General features: G+C 35.9%; 1 protein-coding gene across 47 annotated transcripts in view; it reads left to right on the top strand.

Annotated features, from left to right (window-relative positions):
- Ptprd (protein tyrosine phosphatase receptor type D) overlaps positions 1-18,904 on the top strand; it is a 2,152,432-nt gene that overhangs the window by 794,044 nt on the left and 1,339,484 nt on the right. For all 47 annotated transcript variants that reach the window (XM_029539561.1, XM_029539552.1, XM_029539551.1 and 44 more), the window contains one exon: positions 9,689-9,726. The gene's annotated coding sequence lies outside the window, so the exon portion shown is untranslated. The remainder of the gene's footprint in view (positions 1-9,688; positions 9,727-18,904) is intronic.

Here is an 18,904-nt window from a genome sequence, read left to right as displayed (position 1 = left end):
ATGATGGGATGGATTCCCAGATGGGGTAGTCTCTGGATAGTCCATCCTTTCATCTTAGCTCTAAATTTTGTCTCTATACCTACATCCTTTCATGGGTATTTTGTTCCTTATTCTAAGGAGGAATGAAGTATCTACACGATGGTCATCCTTCTTGGTTTTCCTGTGTTTTGCAAAATGTATCTTGGGTATTCTAAGTTTCTGAGCTAATATCCACTTATCAGTGAGTGCATATCTAGTGACTTCTTTTGTGATTGGCTTACCTCACTAAGGATGATATTTCATTATAAGGTATTGCTGCTTCCTGTTTAGGTAACTAAAGGGAACCATGGTCTAGTCCAGCACAAAAAGCTCTAATAAAGGCAACTTTGACTCTCTTCAAGGGAAGTGGTGTGGTGTGTATAGGATCTGTCCCTCCAAGGCTCATATGTTTGCATACCTGGTATCCTACTGATCATGCTGGTTTGAGCCATTGTGTACAGTTTAGAATGCAGGATATAGCTGGAGGAGTGGCTCATTCAGGTGCAAGCCTTGAAGTTTACAGTTAGTCCCCCCTCCTGCCTCACCTTTGTCTCCAGGTTCACACCTCTGGATGTGAGCAAGCAGCCTCCAGCTTCTGTGGCCAAGCCTTCAACTGTCCTTGGCATTGAGCCTTCAATGCCTTGATGAATTGTACTCTCAAACTGTTAGCCAGCATAAAACTCTCCTGCCACAAGTTGCCTCTGGCCTAGTATTCATAGTCGTGGGAGAAATAGCTATTGTTCAATGCAAACTTTATTGCAACCATCTTGGGAAGGACTCTCCTCCCCGCCCCATCTCTGTATTTCATCATTGACAGATATGGTACAGTGTTGCTTCCCTTCCTCTTTTTCATTAGAGTACATGAGGAAACTTCATTACATCCTGATTGAAAGCAGAGGCTCGGGGTATAAATCTTCATGTTGGCACATGTTGTCTATGTGACTGTGAATACATTGTTCAACCACTCTCTGCTTTATTTAGGGCCCTTGCTGTTTACAGGGCAGTGGTAAGAACAGTGTGAAATACAATTTTACAAAAGAGTGGGGTCTGTTACATAGCTTTACTCAGTGAAAGCAGATAATGGAGAAATGAGAAAAAAAGCCACAATATTTGGTTGAGTGCAATTATCATAACACCTGGTTTATTAAGCGACCTTTTCACTTGATTACAAGACAATCAGTAATAGTCATTTGGAACCTAAGAGGTAGAATTACATTGCCTTCCACTCAACATCCTCCTACCCCAAACCCCTTAACTCCTCAGGAGTCTCTCAAAGGGAACTGTGGGTTGATCCTAGAAATGTAAAGCATCATCTTTTGCAGAAATTTCAATATTTTCTCATCTGCTGTTAACTGTTACCATAAATGTCATCTCATGGAAATGTGCTGGTACCTTATTTAGGTATTTATGAATCACTTTGTAAAAGACCATGCTCAGGACTAGCTATGGGCATCAAGAGCTTCGATGTTTTGTTTTGTTTTGTTTTGTTTTGTTTTGTTTTGTTTTGTTTCTTCTCCATGAGTCTAGTTCTTACAGACACCGGCATTCCTTTTTTCTGTAGAGATAAAAAAAAAATAAAAAATAAAAAAAGCACTGAATTTTTAAGAGATTTCTCCACAAGGAGGTAAAATAATGCTTAGCCCTTCCCCCAGTGTACATTCTCAACTAAATATGTAGAAGCTAAATTCATGAGTGCTCGCCTCTTCATTATTTTCGATATAATGCTAGAAACGGGTACTGTTTCTTAACAGGTGCTAAGGGGACTCAGCCCAGTGAATATATACTCTGAAATCCACCAAATTCGCTAGCAGCCTCAGGGTATTGTGTTAGACATGCAGCAGACAGAATTGCCTAGAGAAACATAGGCACAAAATCATGTTTAAGGGTTGTTTTTTTTAAGTGCTTCTCTCAAACAGAACTAAGCATGTATCAGAAAGAAGTGAGTGGAACAGCTTATTAGTTTTTTGTGATAGCAGGAACAAACAAGGTAGATGGAGATGTGGTCACTACACAGAATAGATCAGAGATCTTTCTCACAACAAACATACTGTACAGGCTTGATGCTCTGTCATGGATTAAGTAATCAAAAAATCAGTTTATCTTCACAATTCTTTACTTTGAAAATCTGATTGTTTCTCATGACAGTCAAAATGAAGATGTGTGTGGTGTGTGTGTGTGTGTGTGTGTGTGTGTGTGTGTGTGTGTGTGTGTAGAGAAAGAGAATGTTTCACAGGATGACCCTGGTACACAGTATAACTATGAGACCTCTCGATGATCCCAGGTTCTCTATTCCACACTGGATGAGTTCAGATTCAAAGCTCAGGTTGAGTGTGGTCCATCAGCAGTGTGGCCCCTGCTGATGCAAACAAAAATACAAAAGTTCACTGTGGCCGATAGTAAGAGACAGAGCAGAGTCCTGTGAGTAGAGGCTTGGTGTCTGCTGCAAATAAATAGCACCTTAGGGAAATGAAAGTTTCTCATGTTTTCATTAATATAAAAGGAAGAAAAGGGAAGAAATAAGGCTTGAGTGTAAGACAGAGTGAAGGATGGGTACCTCCTTTGTGCTGCGAGCTGATCATCAGTTCACAGTATTCCTGCCTTACTCTTCCCTGTGATGAGATAACAGTTTTGGTATCTTTCCTGGTACCTTTCTAGTCCTACAAATGTTATGATTTATAATGAAGAGTTAGGTTTTTACACTTGTTGGCCTTGTTAGACCTGCTTGGAAATATGCTCTTTGCTTATTTTCTATTTGGGAGTTTAGTTCCACCATGATGCTGTGGACACAATTAGAAGTGTATGAAATGAGATGTGATAATGCATCAGAATTTTGAGTTCCTGAGGAGACTTCACTGGCATCAACCTTGGACATGAAGATTAAAGATTGAGTGTGTAGGCATGCTTCTGTAAGGAGAAAAACAGACATCTAAATAGAAACACAAAGAATAATATGTTAAAGATAAAGGCTTTTGTTACAATTTGAAATGAGAGAGAAAGTAGAAGCAGATGTCATGGTCTTGTAAGCCTGAACTGATGTGTTTATAAAAAGATAAAGAGATCTAAGATATGGTCTATGGGGTGTGATGAGGTTATGGGGAAAGGGGGTGCCTTAGTGGGTCCATGCCAAGTCATCCCTTCCCCCTGAGGGACCAGCAACACCACCAGTATAGTATAGAATAGAATTTATTCATGGCGTGGGGAGGGTAGTTAAGAGGGTAATAGAAGCAGAGAAAGAGAGAGATAGAAAGAGAGGAGAGGAGAGGAGAGAGAGAGAGAATAATGAGAGGCTAGCCATAATCACAGGGAGAGAGGGAGGAAGGAAATGGGGAGAGAGAGGGAGCAAGGGAGCGAGAGGCAAGAGAGGGAGGAGGGGGCAAGCAGCCCCCTTTATAGTGGCCGGCCTATCTGGATTTTGTCAGGTAACTCTGGGGAGGAGCATACCTGGCTAATGCCAGGTAGCCATGGGGTAGAGTTTACACAGAATGCCAGCATGTGTAATTTTCAAACTGTAATAAATACAGGTTGGTCTTACCTATTTTATATAACTTCTACCTTCATAAGAGGTACCCATCCTTCATTCTGTCTTACACTCAAGCCTTATTTCTTCCCTTTTCTTCCTTTTATATGAATGAAAACGTGAGAAACTTTCATTTCCCTAAGGTGCTATTTATTTGCAGCAGACACCAAGCCTCTACTCACAGGACTCTGCTCTGTCTCTTACTATCAGCCACAGTGAACTTTTGTATTTCTGTTTGCATCAGCAGGGGCCACACTGCTGATGGACCACACTCAACCTGAGCTTCATATAATAAGCAATTTGAAGACATAGAAGAAAAAAAATCTTCAATGAGGATGGTGATGTTGTTCATATAAGTCAAACATTCTTAGATTTTGGCAGAGCAGTTTGAAGAAACTATAGCTTCTCGGGGTCAATGTTTCTTGCCATCACCCAAATACATAAGCTTAAAGCTCAAGATCCTACAGAAACACTGTTTTCTATAAAGATTTGGTACTCCTCATTGTTTTAGTTATAGACAAAGAATGAAGCATGGTAAAAATGTCTTATCACAAATACAAAGAGAGCCAGCCGCATTTGATGGATATTTTGAAAATCAAAGATGAAAGAACTAGTTGGAAACTTAAGTAATAAGCAAATTGGGATGTTACAGGAGAGCACTACTCATCTCCAGAGTCCTTCACACTGTTTTTGCCTAGTTTTGAATCTTTGAAATTGCTGCCAAATTCATCTTTACACGTTTGTCAAATTTTCATATTTATTTCCACCCTAAACCCGAGGTCTGGTGTACGGCATGTTCTTCTGCTGTGGTACCCATGGTTTTTCCGGTTCAGGGTGGACATTCTTCCTAGGAAGAAGCTGCTGATTTTCCCTGAGAAAGCTGAGGATTTGTACTTGTGAGTTGACAGCCCATGCATTTCTTTGTTCCTTAAAATTATTTGCTCCTGTGTTGCCAACAATCAATGAAACAATGGTACAGTCCCATTAACTTCAAACAAAAGCAACCTAGAAACAAAGGTGGAAATTGCTAGAGGAAAAATGTAATCGCTTCAAGATAATAGTTTCTATTGAACAAGGGGCCATAAAAGTTCCGAATTTCTGTGTATTTATCACCACTGTATACAAATTATAAAGAGTGATTACTAAAGAAAAAAATAAAGAGAACACCACGAGTAATAACAGGATATTTCAAGGTGCAACTTGTACCACTTTCATGAACAGGATTCATTTAATAAGATTTATGCCTCTAGAAAAATGCATAAAGTTTAATGATATTTGTGTTTTCCAAATATACATGAAAGTTGTATAAAATTGACCACATCCCAGGTTACAATATTGACTTCAATATACTTTAGAGAATTGGCTAGAGTGTTTTATACAAAAATTAACTTGTACTGAAAAGCTCTCCATATATAGAAACATTTTAAGACAAAAACCTGAAAATATTAGAGACACATATACACAGTTAAATGCAATGTTCCTTGACCATAAAACCAATTTGAGAGGAAGCCTGAGGTTTCTGGACTTGGTAAAATAAGAGCAAGTATTTCAAGAAGCTACAGAGAACATAATTCAGTTAACCCAAACACAGGCAGGCAATAACAGACTGAAATATGTAGTTTTCTGTATTCTATCAGTTATATGTTCTAGGGAACTTGTGGAGCTTGCTATGTCATTCTGTGAGGGCATGCAGTTCTGTGGCAGATTGTTTTGTCTCCTCTGTAATGCCTTGTGTCTGACCCCAAGCACTGATGAAAATAATTACTTGAATAAACAGTAAGAGTGTTAAAACTTGATTAGGTCAACCGAATTTAAAATGCAAAGGTATGAGTTAGTGCTTTTAGGAGTGAAGCAGAGATTTGTAAATCCCAAGAAGGAAAGATCTTCAGATGTTGTGAGATCTTTCCCACAAAACCACTGAAATTTGGAATCTAATAAGATTTAATGAAAACACAATACTAACATGAAAAAAATTGTGCATCTTTAAAAAGGCATATAGCAATTTAACTGATGCTTTCACAGATGTGAAACCTTTAAACTTAAACCTCAGTAAATAGTAATAGAAAAATGCTGAAATACAGCTAGCTACAAGTTGAGCAAATGCCAGACTTCATGTAATGGTTTGCTATGAGATCAAGACAAGTTGCTGGGATGCTCTCATTGTATCCCATATCAACAGTGCTGACAGTCCTGAGAGTGAAGTAATGAAAAAATACACATGCACTTATACAAATACATATTAACCCTTATTGCATAATATAAGCATAAATACAATACATACATACACACATACATACATACATACATACATACATACATACATACATACAGAAGGGCATGTTTAAACTTCTGTGATTTGAATACCATAGATAAACTTTCATTATTCACACATAAAAGGGCATTGCAGATGATAAATTAAAAGGGATTGTAACATATTTTAAATTTTAGCATATAGAGCTGTAGAGAAATCTCAGTAGATAAGAGCTCTTGTTGCTTTTGTAGAAGACCTGATTTTAGTTCCCATTACCCACATAAGGGAGCTCATGACTATAATTATTGATCCAAGGGATTTGATACCCCCTCTTCTAGCCTCTGGAAACATGCATACAGTTAAATTAAAATAAATCTTAAAAAATTAAACATTAATACATGATTTTATCTTGGTCACTCAGTATGTAAACAATAGAGAATTAATTGCATTTTACATATTAACAAGAAACATAAAATGAAACTAACTAACATGCAAGATGACATAAATGATTTTACATAGGGATGAAATTGAACATAAAGAATACACAGAAAATTGTAAAACCTCCCATCAGAACATTCTATTACATTACTGGGATACACTTAGTGACCAAGAGTAAAAGACAAGTCATGGAGAAGCAGAAAATATGTCCGGCAAGAGCTTACTAGCCCCCATCTATCTAAAGAATGCAAATACAATAATGATCAGAAAACTAAAACAAAAGTGTATTTGAATGAGCATTTTGGTGTTCAAATGTGGAAAACTATAAAAATCATTCAAATACATTTCCTTAATGTAAATGTAAATTGGAAACAATAATGGAGTGTGTCCACACTGATTTTATATACATATATGTAATACATTTTAAAAGATATAAATGCTGCCTAAAATATGGGAAATGACAGCACTTTAAATTGTGAATTTCTAATAGAATTTTAAAATATGCAATTACTGCACTGTAGATGCTCTTTCCTCAGATAGTTAATTTCTACTCATAAGCTTATATACTCAAGGGGACTGAAAAACTGAACATGTAGAAAACTTATTGATAGGTGCTCTATTCATAATACCTCTGAAGTAAAAGCAATCAAAATGTCCTCTTCTAATGAATAAATAAGATAATGTGCAAAAATATTCAGTGTGATATTTTTTAAATTAAAAGAAACACAAAATCAGTGCATACTACCATTGAAAGATTTTGTAAGACTTGTGACATGAAGTGAGTTAGATAAAAAGGCCAGGAAATCTTAGAGGCTGTAGTAGAGGGAGGGACAGGAATCCACTTCTACTCAGTACATTTTCTTTTGGGGTTTAAGAAACATCATGTAATGCACAGTGATCAATCTATTTACAACATTGTGACCATACTAGACATAAGTTGTTTGAATACTGAATTTTACAGTATAGAAATTATAGCACAATTAAAAAAAAAAACACGTACTTGAAAATTTTAGAAATATACCTAGTTTTATTAAATATGAAAATGTTACAGTTACATTTTGTGAGGTAGATACAGGACAGTGATTCAGTGAGATGAATATTGTTCTAGAAACAGAGCCCAGTATTCATGGATGCCTTTTTTAGGGAGAACTATCAGTGTGATATTTGATTGAATTTTGCTGAGCCAAATAGAAAATAATCAATCTTAACCTCAACTCACATATTTCAAAACAGCAATTTCTGGTAGACTGGATTATGTACAAAGGGTTTTTTTTAAAAAAACATATTCTGTATTTCTTGTAGCCAAAATTAGGGAAGAATCTATGTGATTAGAAAAATGCCTCTATAAGTATTGATATGATGATGGTTAACAGAACAAGCTATGATGTGTTGACACAGAATTCAAGACACAAAACCAAAAGAGTCGTCGAGTTTAGAATATACTTCTACAAATAAGTGAGAAGTACAGGAACCAGAAAAAAAATCTAAAACAGTATTTTTCAATTAAATAAGCACTCATGATTAACAAATAAGTGAAACTGATAAAAATTCAAGGAAGTATAAACCAAAAATACTCATTCTACTCATGGCTAAAATCAAGCACAAGAAGGACATGAACTGCTCAGGTTCCCAAGAGAAGTGCTCCATCACAGTAACCTCATTTGCTCGTGTCATCGGAAGCATGTCTTGTCTCATGCTTCTCCTGGGTATGTGTAATGGAAATACATGAAAATAGCATGCCACTCAAAAACAGTTTACAGCAAAACCTAAAGTGATCCATGTTCTTACCAATAATGAGCACTCTATAAGTTATTGATAATCACCCATAAAACTATAACGGGATGATGAAACTGGAGAGCAAAAAGTCTCGTGGATCTCACAGGTACGTTAAAGCAAAGAGATTTAACATTGGATAAACACTTTAATTTCAATCACACAAAGATCAAAACTAGGGCATATGAACTAAAGTTCAGCCTGAAATCTGCAAAAATAAACCAACATACTATCTATGGTCTACTAAGAGTATATATAGCTATACTCAGTGATAGTATACACTATATTATAAATGTTGGCAAAGAATAGTCCAATTGCCATATGAAATTCTGGTGGACCTGTCCATCTAAGGCAATCATCCAAACCTGTCACATCTGTTGTAACTGGATACACTGACCCAGAGCTAGCCTCAGGCAGCTCTGTTGCCCCTTTCTAAGTCTCATCAGAGGAGAACATGGATGCTCAGCTGGCAACTCAGAAATCACAAGAAATAACCAACTTAAAATGTGAAAACAAAGGAAAAAAACACTGACATTCTTCTTGCCTTTTTGTGTGAAGCAGTGAGATACAGGACATGTACTGTCTACTTTATACCATTATAACCAGACTGGAGTCTTTGGTGACCCCAGACATAATACAGGAGCCTGTTTATATGAACAAAAAAGTATGTTTGGAAAGAAGTCTCAAGAGCTCCACTTGGTCCTTTGGCTACACCTTAGCTATGTAGCATTATCGTAGTTATCCTGATAAAAAAGAAATAATCTCAGTTCACCTTTCTGGAGATAAGATGTAGGCACACATGTTTGTCTATACATATACAACCAGACAATACAATATTGACACTTTGTCACATATATTGTGTCCTCCATTCACTTTTGCAGATACATTTTCTTAATATTCAAGCTTAAACTGATTTCCAAGTCAAAACGGAAAGGCTCCCATCAAATGTTTTAAAAATGAGCTCCCGTGTTTTGTAATAATAATGGTTGGAAGTTCAATATTTCTTCTCAAACACAGAGGCAGGGAGCCATATTTACAAAAGAGCTCTCTGCTTGCCGTTTCCTTCACACAAGACAACATTGATAAAACCTTTGCACCCACACCAGGTGCTTGGCCTTCCCTGGGGAATTTGTGCTGCCCGGACACCGCCTTTGATTTGAACTTCAAACATTTTTGAAAAATAGAGGCTGATTTAAATACCATTTGGAAACTTAAAGCCTTGTATTTTATTTTATTTTGTCATAATGCCTTCCTTCTATTCACTTTGCCAAAATGAATCAGTGCTGTAACTGATTAGTGCCCGGTGGCGAGGGAATTTGGAAAATGGAGGCTTGATGTGTTTCACACTCAAAAATTTACATGTGTGTACTAAACTCTGACAAATTAAAAATGGATTTAATAAAAACCTCACAATTTATGAGAATTTGATCATTTAGCAAATGACTTGTGGTCAATTGAAACATCTTTTCCTAACCTGTATGTCTTTATACACTCCTGACAAGAATGGGACAATGTGAGGCTAATTAAATATGTTTTAAATGAAAACTTATTTTTGCCAAGGAAATTATTTCCATAATTACTCTTTTAGTTTTCAGTGTTTGCAAAGATGATGGAGAATTACAACCTTGTGTTTTCTTTAAAAGCAGATTGTTAAGCCCCCCTTTTTTCTCCTTTGTTTTGTCTTACATTAGGCTTGCACTCTGGATCGTCTGGTGACTTCAACTGTCTGGTGAGTTTTCTTCTGTTCTGTTTCATCGCTGCTCAGGGAACCACTTCCTTTTTTTTTTCCACTTAAGCTTCAGTCGTTTAAGAAAAAAGGTTTTCTAGCTTCTTTGTAACTGAGGGTGAATTTAATAAGACCGAAGTCAATTTCATATTCAGGGTACAATGATATTCTTAATCTTGGTATTTGACATTTAACCTGGTGCTTGTGGAGAATGACCCTAGAAAGGGAAATGGCAGAATTTATCATTGAGTCTTAGATTGGAGAGGTCTCTGGTAAGGATCAGTTATTATGCATAGTCAACTTGAAATTTTTAGATACATCAAATTAACGTAAAAATATACAGCCAAGAGAAATTGAAATAATAGCCTAACTTTGAAAATGTTTTGCGTATTATAGTAGCGCTGTAAAACACTGAATGCAGTGGATGTTACTCCAGTGAAACTCTTAAATTTTTAAGAATTTGTATGCCCTTTCATTATGCTTATGTAAGAAAATTTTAAAATAAAAAATTAATAATCATATTTTGAGCGTTACTAACAATATAAATGATGAACAGTAAGTTAGTGACTTTTTTTTAAACCAATTTTTCAATGGTTTGGTCCCAGTCATTCCTCAGAAGTGGATGAAATTTATCACATTCTACAAACAAAAAAAAAATCTATTTTAACCTTTATTGAAAAGTAGCACCTCAAATACAGCCCAAAGTTTTACCTTCTTTATTTATAGCAAATAACAGCATTTGGTGTGATTTTTTTTATCCCTTTTGTTTTATTTTTCTAAATATTTTCTGAATCATGTAGTACTATTTCTTATGAATTCCATATCTTCATTTAAATAATGTAGAAGATCTTAGGATGCTAGATTATTCTGGATCTTCTATCACCTCATTTGTCTTAATTAATCCTCCTTTAATAACATCAAAAACTTACAACAGCTCTAATTCACATGTTTTGTAACCATGGGTCCTGTAGGATTCCCCCACCAGTGTATTGTTTAATATAAAGTATTACTTCACTGATCTAGAAGTAATCTTCCTTCACTAAACCTTGAATGCTGATCACATGATTCTATTCTTCACTAACTGTGGTATTCTAATTCTATGTGCAGAACTATCTTCCATGTCTATATATATATATACTCATACCTACTTATTATTAAAGGAAAATTCAAGTTCCATTTTTCCTGTATGGCTTGATAGCATTAATTATTATAGTTCTATTCCCTTTCTGATAATTTTTATTTTTAGCATCAAAAATTTCAGCATTTTTATCTAGCCAAACTATCACTGCTTCTGGAGTATTTGTTTTTTTATGCATAGTTCTTATCCAGCAAATTCACAAAGTTGAGAAGTGAACCCTAATGCTTTGTTTGCTAAACAGGACACATTGAAAACAATGCTCTATCCTTAGCAGTTCTCAAAAATCATGTTACAAATCATCTAGCTTATTTACAACTTTTGCTTTATTTTAGAGATCAAGTTTCAATTTTAATTTTCATAAAGCTTGATTAAGTTCAGTTATGACTCGCAAAGCAAACAGCAACATGAAGTTAGGCAAGATGGGTGGCATTATCTATAAAATGCAAACCACAGTAGTTCTAAGAGACAAATAACAGTATTCAAACTAATAATACAAATTAGGTACATTAAAATAAACTCTGATCAGTTACAATAGTTCTCAATCCAAAAAAATAATAGGTGCTCTGGGACCAACCATTAGCAATAAAAATTCCTTTCAATATTCATTTATGTAAGGTATGGTACTTAAAGCTTATGATTCACTGATTTTTGTGTCTTTGTGGGTAGCCACAGTGATTTGTTCCAATTCATCAATTTTATTTTCTACACCTGGAGCCTGAACTGTTAAAGAGGTCAAAATAATAACATGTACACTGGTGTACAGTTGATTTTAAATTTTTAAGAAATCACGGGGAATACAGAGTGCTTGAAAAACACTCCCCTCTAATTTAATTTTGACAGTGTATTTTTTACTCTTTTAATGACAGGGAAAGGTGGAATGTGTTCATTATTTTCATTAGGCAGAGTCAATGGATCAAGACTCAATCTTATGCTTCAATGGCAAACACTAAGAAGACATCTTTCCACTGAGTTCCCAGCAAATCCAATATAAGAATTTCCCAGAAGTTACTTTGAAATCTGAGTCATAAGAAACCCAGAACTTGGGTGGGTAAAAGGAAATTTCACCTACTGGGCTTTTACCATGCTTAGAAATTAGGGCAACTTGTTTTAAATCCAAAGAGCACTCCCACAATGATCCCAATATTTGAAACATGCTTGCATATACTTTATATTCATCTAAAGTCCTAACAAGTCAATTAAAATCCATGGCAACATAATCCTTTCACCATCAAATGGTGGTAATTAATATAAACTTCTTTTTCTTATTTGTGCTCTCAGTTTTATATGTAAATTTTATGTAAGTTTAACCATCCTGATTTTTCATTGTCTTTTTCGTTGTTATATTGAAAGCAAATTTCAAGCCACATTCATATGGTTAGCATTAGTCATGAAATTTCCTTCAAATCATATGAATTATTCAATTGTACCATAGCTTTTTCCAAGAATTGAGTATTGTCTCCCATCTAAAATGTTTAAAATAAGATTTTCTTTCTAAGGAAAACAAAAATGTCTTGATGTTTTAGAGAACTCTTTCCTCAAAAACTTAACTATTCAGCTGTTGTAGCTCTAGACCCTAGACACTTCTCTTTTATGAACCCTGGGATCAAATCCCAGGAATTCCAGAATATGATAAAATAAAGACTTGGTGGTAAGTTGCATTGTCTTTTCCAAGTTTTTATGTTGTGTACTCAGATTAGTAGAAATAGATTCACAAGGCCTACCTCGTAGGTGTGAGTTAGTAAATACAGATGTGAGGTTGCTTTGTATATTTTAAACAAACACCTACTTATTAAAATGATCTTTGTTGTTATCATGAGATCTGTGTCAGGACACAGCATGCCATACTGTGAATGTAGACTATAAGTTTAGAACAATGGAACACTTTTATTTGTATGTGTTCATGTTCCCAAACTCTACTGAGTAACTATTTGTGCAAATAGATATGAAGCTAGTCATTTATAGGCAAACAGAGGACACAATAGCCTAGTATCTTCTACTGCAGTGGAGATTGTAGGGATATATAAGTTTGAGATGTCACGGCCACTAGAAGATACCAAGATAGCTACTATGGAGAATCCCATTTCTATAGCCAAATTTAGGAGCTAGAACCAAAACTTGCCTTTTAACCTATGGATGTTTGTTTGTTAGTATTTTGGCTTTGTTTATTTCTTTGTTTGGCTTATTTTCCCCCTTATCAGAATTGTACAGCCCCCTGATACTTATCAGCATGACCTAGATGGATGGTCACTACAGTATTACAGTGACTCTCAGATGCAAAAACCTGCTACCTGAGACACACTTTTAGAATTCTGCTTTTGTTTTAAAATAATTTTATATTGAGCCTCAGTGAACTTTTAGATGGCACTATGTATTGGGGGAGGGCTCAGAGTAATCAGCTACGTTCCCTCAACCAAACTTCTAAAGAAAATTCATGATACTATTTAAAGATAAAATTCAGCACTAATCCTTCACCAAGGTGGTCATGTGAACTGAATAACATGGTCAGGGCCTAGCTAATCAAAAGTGGCCAGTTTTCTTGTTTAAAAATAAACAATCTTTTGGTAGTAATACTCTGAGTTCTTTACTTTTGAATATCATAAAGTAACAGTTCATGTTAAAGCCAATCTAGCAGTCACTTCCTGAGTTAAAAAGAACCAGGTTTTCTGGGTGTTTGGTTTCAGTGCATTGTTCAGCTCACTGCACTCAACACTTACCTTGTTTGTTCAAATGACCTGAGAAGATGCCACCTCTTCTGTGTTTAGCTCTTTGCTTTTTATAGTAGAAATCTCTCTGTACTGTTTTTAAGAGCCATACTAATTTAAATGCCATCAACATGTCCAAAGAGTGTCATTTCTACAACAGCTAATTAGTTAAACATAACCTTTCTCCTTCATACATAGGACTGGAGATCAAAAATAATTGTATACAATTACCTGGAATTGAAAGATTTAAATTTATTGCTAAGGAAGGGGCACAACAAATTATGCCTCATAAAGCATTTCATGTCAATCATGAACAACTCTGCAGCAGTCAGAGGACATTAACAGCTACCTCTCTAGTGCTCATTCCCTTTTTATGATCAGAACCACTGCATCAGGGGTTCAGTCTGATTGAGATGTCATCCCCACAAGAAAACCCTTCCACGGAGAGTTTTCACTTTTTGTTAACCTAATTTACCTTCAGGGCAGAATCTAAAAAATCTCCTCAATGCAGTCCATCCCATTTAGGCAAGACAGCATGTACATTGTCCTTCTTGGCACAGGGCACGCATTGCTGCATGTCAGCATCTTCTCTTTTCAGGATACCATAGATGTGCACACTTGACACTGATCCAAGCTGCTTTTGAATGGATGTCAATATTTGAGTAAACTCATAAAAGTATTTATTTGGTGAAAAGTGAAAGTAACTACATTTTAAATTTTAATATCTGATCTAGAATACTATATTTTTTTACTAGAATACAGAAATTCTAACAAGTCTGATGATGTTACCCGCCACATTGTTCATATACCACTGAAGAGGGGGAATCTGTCATTAATTGAACTTGGAATCTCTTGTGTAATTGCTTGCATTTTGTACTACATCATGCCAATATTTTCCAAGTGTTCACAAAACCAGAAACAACTGTTCTCATACCTTTTCTTTGTTGCTCTCAAACCTCTCTGTTTGTTCGCCCCTGATCTTGAGTTCTACACCCTCTTCCTCCACTCCTTTCTGCACCAGACCATTGTCTAAAGGCTCCCATGTGCCCCACATATTAGAAAAAAAAAAACTGCAATTCGTACCTCATATTACTGCAAACTTCTTCTTCCTGATCTTGAGAAGTTTCCAAGACCATCATCTTCATTTTGGATTGTTTTTCTTACTTTAATTTGAATCTTATTATAAGTTCTGCAATGTTGAGAATGCAACCTAGGGACTCAGTTAAATCCCTTGTTCATATTATCCTATTCTCTCACATAAAGTGTGTTTTACATTAAGACATACAGATAAGTTAAATTGTTATTAATGATGGAGCTCAGAGAATATTACATCCTATTTTTGGAGGTCTTACTGAACAATGGCAAACAGTAATTGGGATGAGCTTTCAGGGAAATATAGAGTGTATCAGGTCAATAAACATGTTGTTCCATAAAGCTCATATTTGAGAACAATGTCTTCTGGACTGAGTAAATGTGTGGTGTTCTGTGGTACTTCATTCATAGCTGTCATCAGCCACAGGTGGCTGGAGGTTGGCCGCAGGTGATGGAAGATTTAACATTGTCATCCTTTTGGCTCTCTACAGCTGGGTGACAATGTCACTTCACCCTCACTCCTTGTTACTGAGATCTCATTAATGGCTTGGAAATTTGGACTGGCATCTAGAGTTGGAAGACACTGAAGGATAATAATTTAGCCATTATGTAAACCTGAGAATCTATGAGGAGCAGTGAGGATGATTAAGATTTCTAAGCAATCTCTAAAACAATAATTCATCTACTGCAATGAGTATTGGTGTTGTATGATATATGATATATGGTTTGTGGGACAGACATGTACACTATCTGTGAGCCATAGTGGGGGCTTTTTTATACCTGGTTGCAAAAAATATATTTAAGGTAAATTATATTTAAAGGGAATCCTTTAAGCTTAGAGCTTAAAGCTATTTTACAGGCACTCCTGGAGACTCTTGCATGCATTGTTATTAACAATACAAATACTTCTGAATTATTTGTTTAAATCTTGTATGTACATTTCAAAGGTTTATATAGAAAATCAGATTTTGTTTTTATCAGTCTGGTTTCTGATGCCATTCAGTATCCTAGTGCCTTAAAATGATTCAGTAGCATCATTTTAGTAGTAATTTTATTAATGTTCACTTCAAACACAGAGTGTAACAATGACTTGGCATCAAATAACTGAGGATGTAACAAGAACACATGCTAACTCAGAAACCTTAATTTCGTTATTCTGCAAGGGAATATTGTAAAGCATGACATCATTCTACAATCCTTATGTCAGACTGGAACACACAATGATGAAATTGCACTCTCCATTTTCCTGGCAGCATCACTACATTTGATGATGCTTTCTACAGCACACTTCCAAACTTCACAAATTGTGTTCTGATTTCAGGGTTTCATGCCTTTAATGAATTAAGGATGTAAATCACAAAGTGATTTCCTATTGTTGTGTACATTAAAAAAAAAGGTGGAGAGAAGATATAGGAGCATCTTTATAGACCTTGAGATTTAGTTGTGGTCAGCTATACTAACTAGTTTCTATAAATTTCAGCAAACATTTTAATATCTATAGGTCTCAGAATATCATCTGTAAAATATACACATATGCATAAATTGTTTTCAATGTTAGATATACTTTTAAGGAGAAAAATCTAGTCCCTTTTCTATTTTAGTATTTAAGAAATGGGATTATCTCTGACATTTTTTATGTAAGAACTGAGGTAAATTTTACTAGTAATAATGTTAAATTTTTTTTCAACTGTTTCTTCTTTTGGTACAATATTCATCCATGCAATATCATGTAACAAACTAAAATAATTAATTGTGTTTTTCTTAAGAGTAAGAAAGGATAACACAACTTCTTCCATTTATTGCTTGTATTTACTCTGAAAAAAAATAAAGAATTGTTTCATTATCCTCTATAGGCATTTCCTTCTCTCCTTTTACCCGTGTGATAGAAAGAATAAACACCTTCTTTCCCTTTTTATTTATTAAAAGATTTTATTTATTTACATTCCAACTGTTGCACCACTTTTTGGACCCTGCTCCCCAAGTTCTTCATTCTCCCCTTCCCTTTGCTTCCGAGAGTACTCTCCCCTCACCTCACCTGCCTGCATCCCTCTTCACTAGGGCATCAAGTATCTACTAGATTAAGCACAACTTCTCCCACTGAAGTCAGATAAAGCAGACCTCAGTTACCTATGTGCTAGGGTCCACAGAGCAGCTCACATATACTCTTTGGTTAGTGGCTAAAACTCTGCGAGCTCTGAGAGGTCCAGGTTAGTTGATGATGTTTTTTCCTATGGGGTTGTAATCCCCTTCTGCTCCTTCAGTCCTTCCCCTAACTCTTCCATAGTCGTGCCTGATATCAGTCCAATGGATGGCTATAAATATCTGCATCTGTCTCAGTCAGCTGCCAGTAGAGCCTCTCAGAAGGGAGCCATGGTAGGCTCCTGTCTGCAAGCACAATGTGGCATCAGTAATACTGTCAGGGTTTGTTGACCAACCATGGGATTGATTCAAAGTTGGGCTGGTCAGTGGATAAATGGCCTTTCCTTCAGACTCTGCTCCAGTTTTGTCCCTGCGTTTCCTTTAGCTAGGAAAAATTATGAGTCAAAGATTTTGACAATGGGTTGGAGGCCCCAGGCCTCAACTATATACATGGGGAACCATGTATATCTTTTACAGGTGGTTTCTCTTCAGGTCCCATCTCCCCACAGTTGGATCTTGGGAGCTTGTTATGTCCCAGGTCTCTGGGCCTTTCTAGAGGTTCTTCTGCCACTCCCCCCCCCATAATGTTACATATTTCCATTCATTCCCCTGGCCCTTTGAGCTTCTCTTCTGTCTTCCCTCATATTTGATGCTATTCCTGCTTTTCCCTTTCACCTCCATCATCCTCCCAGGTCCCTCCTTGCCTCTGCCTCCCATGATGGTTTTGGTCCCCCCATCTAAGAACTGAAGTATCCACACTTGGGCCTTCCTTCTTGTTAGACTTCATATGGTCTGAGTTATATCATGGCTATTCTGAATCTTTTTTACTAATATCCACTTATCAGTGAGTACATATCATGGATGTCCTTTTGGGTCTGAGATACCTCACTCGGGATGATAGTCTCTAGTCTCATCCACTTGTGTGCAAAATTCATGATGTCCACATTTTTAATAGCCGAATAGTATTTTATTGTGTAAATGAAGCACATTTTCTGCAACCATTTTTTGGTTGAGGGACATCTGGGTTGTTTCCAGCATCTGGCTATTATAAATAAGGCTACTATGAACATCATGGTGTGTGATTGCTGGCGGGATTGTGGAATATCTTTGGGGTATATTCCCAGGAGTGGTATAGCTGGGTCTTCAGGTAGAACTATTTTCAATTTTCTGAGGAATTCCAGATTTATGTCTACAGTGGTTGTACCAGTTTCCAATCCTACCAGCAATAGAGGAGTGTTTCTCTTTCTCCAAATCCTCACCAGCATGTGCTGTCCCTTGAGTTTTTGACATTAGCCATTCTGATTGGTATCAGGTAGAATTTCAAGGTCATTTGATTTGTATTTCCCTAGTGATTAAGGGTGTTGAGCATTTCTTTTTCTTTCTTTTTCTTTTCTTTTTTTTTTTAAGGGCCATGGCTTTGGCTTTATTCATTTTTTCTTTTTTTTTTTTTATTAGATATTTTCTTCATTTCCTCAAGTCCTTCTTGGCCATTTGAAATTCTGCTGTTGAGAATTCTCTATTTATCTCTGTACCACATTTTTAAGTTGTGTTATATGGTTTTCTGATGTCTAAATTCTTGACTTCTTTGTATATTTTGGATATTAGCTCTCTATCAGTTGTACGGTTAGTAAAGATGTTTTCCCAATCTGTAAGCTGCTGTTTTGTCCTATTGATAGTGTCCTTTGCCTTACAGAAGCTTCTCAGTTTTATGAGGTTCCATTTGTCAATTGTTAATCTTAGAGCCTGGGCCACTGATTATCTGTTAAGGACATTTTTTTCCTGTGCCAATACATTTGAGTCTTTGTCACTTTCTCATCTATTAGATTAAGTGTATCTGGTTTTATGTTGAGTTCTTTGATCCACTTGGACTTGAGCTTTGTGCAAGGTGACAAATATGGATCTATTTTTATTCTTCTACATGCAGTGTGCCAGTTAGACCAGCACCATTTGTTGAAGATTCTTTCTTTATCCACTGTATAGTTTTGGCTTTTTTTTTTTTTTTTTTTTTTTTTGTCAATTGTCATATGTCTATATGTTTGTGAATGTATTTCTTGTTCTTCGATTCTATTCCATTGATCAAACTGTCTGTCTCTGTACTAATACAATCTGG

This window comes from Mus pahari, chromosome 6 (genome assembly GCF_900095145.1).
Source record: "Mus pahari chromosome 6, PAHARI_EIJ_v1.1, whole genome shotgun sequence".
NCBI lineage: Eukaryota > Metazoa > Chordata > Mammalia > Rodentia > Muridae > Mus > Mus pahari.
Note: the sequence above shows the minus strand (reverse complement) of the source record. Positions and strands in the feature narration are given on the sequence as shown.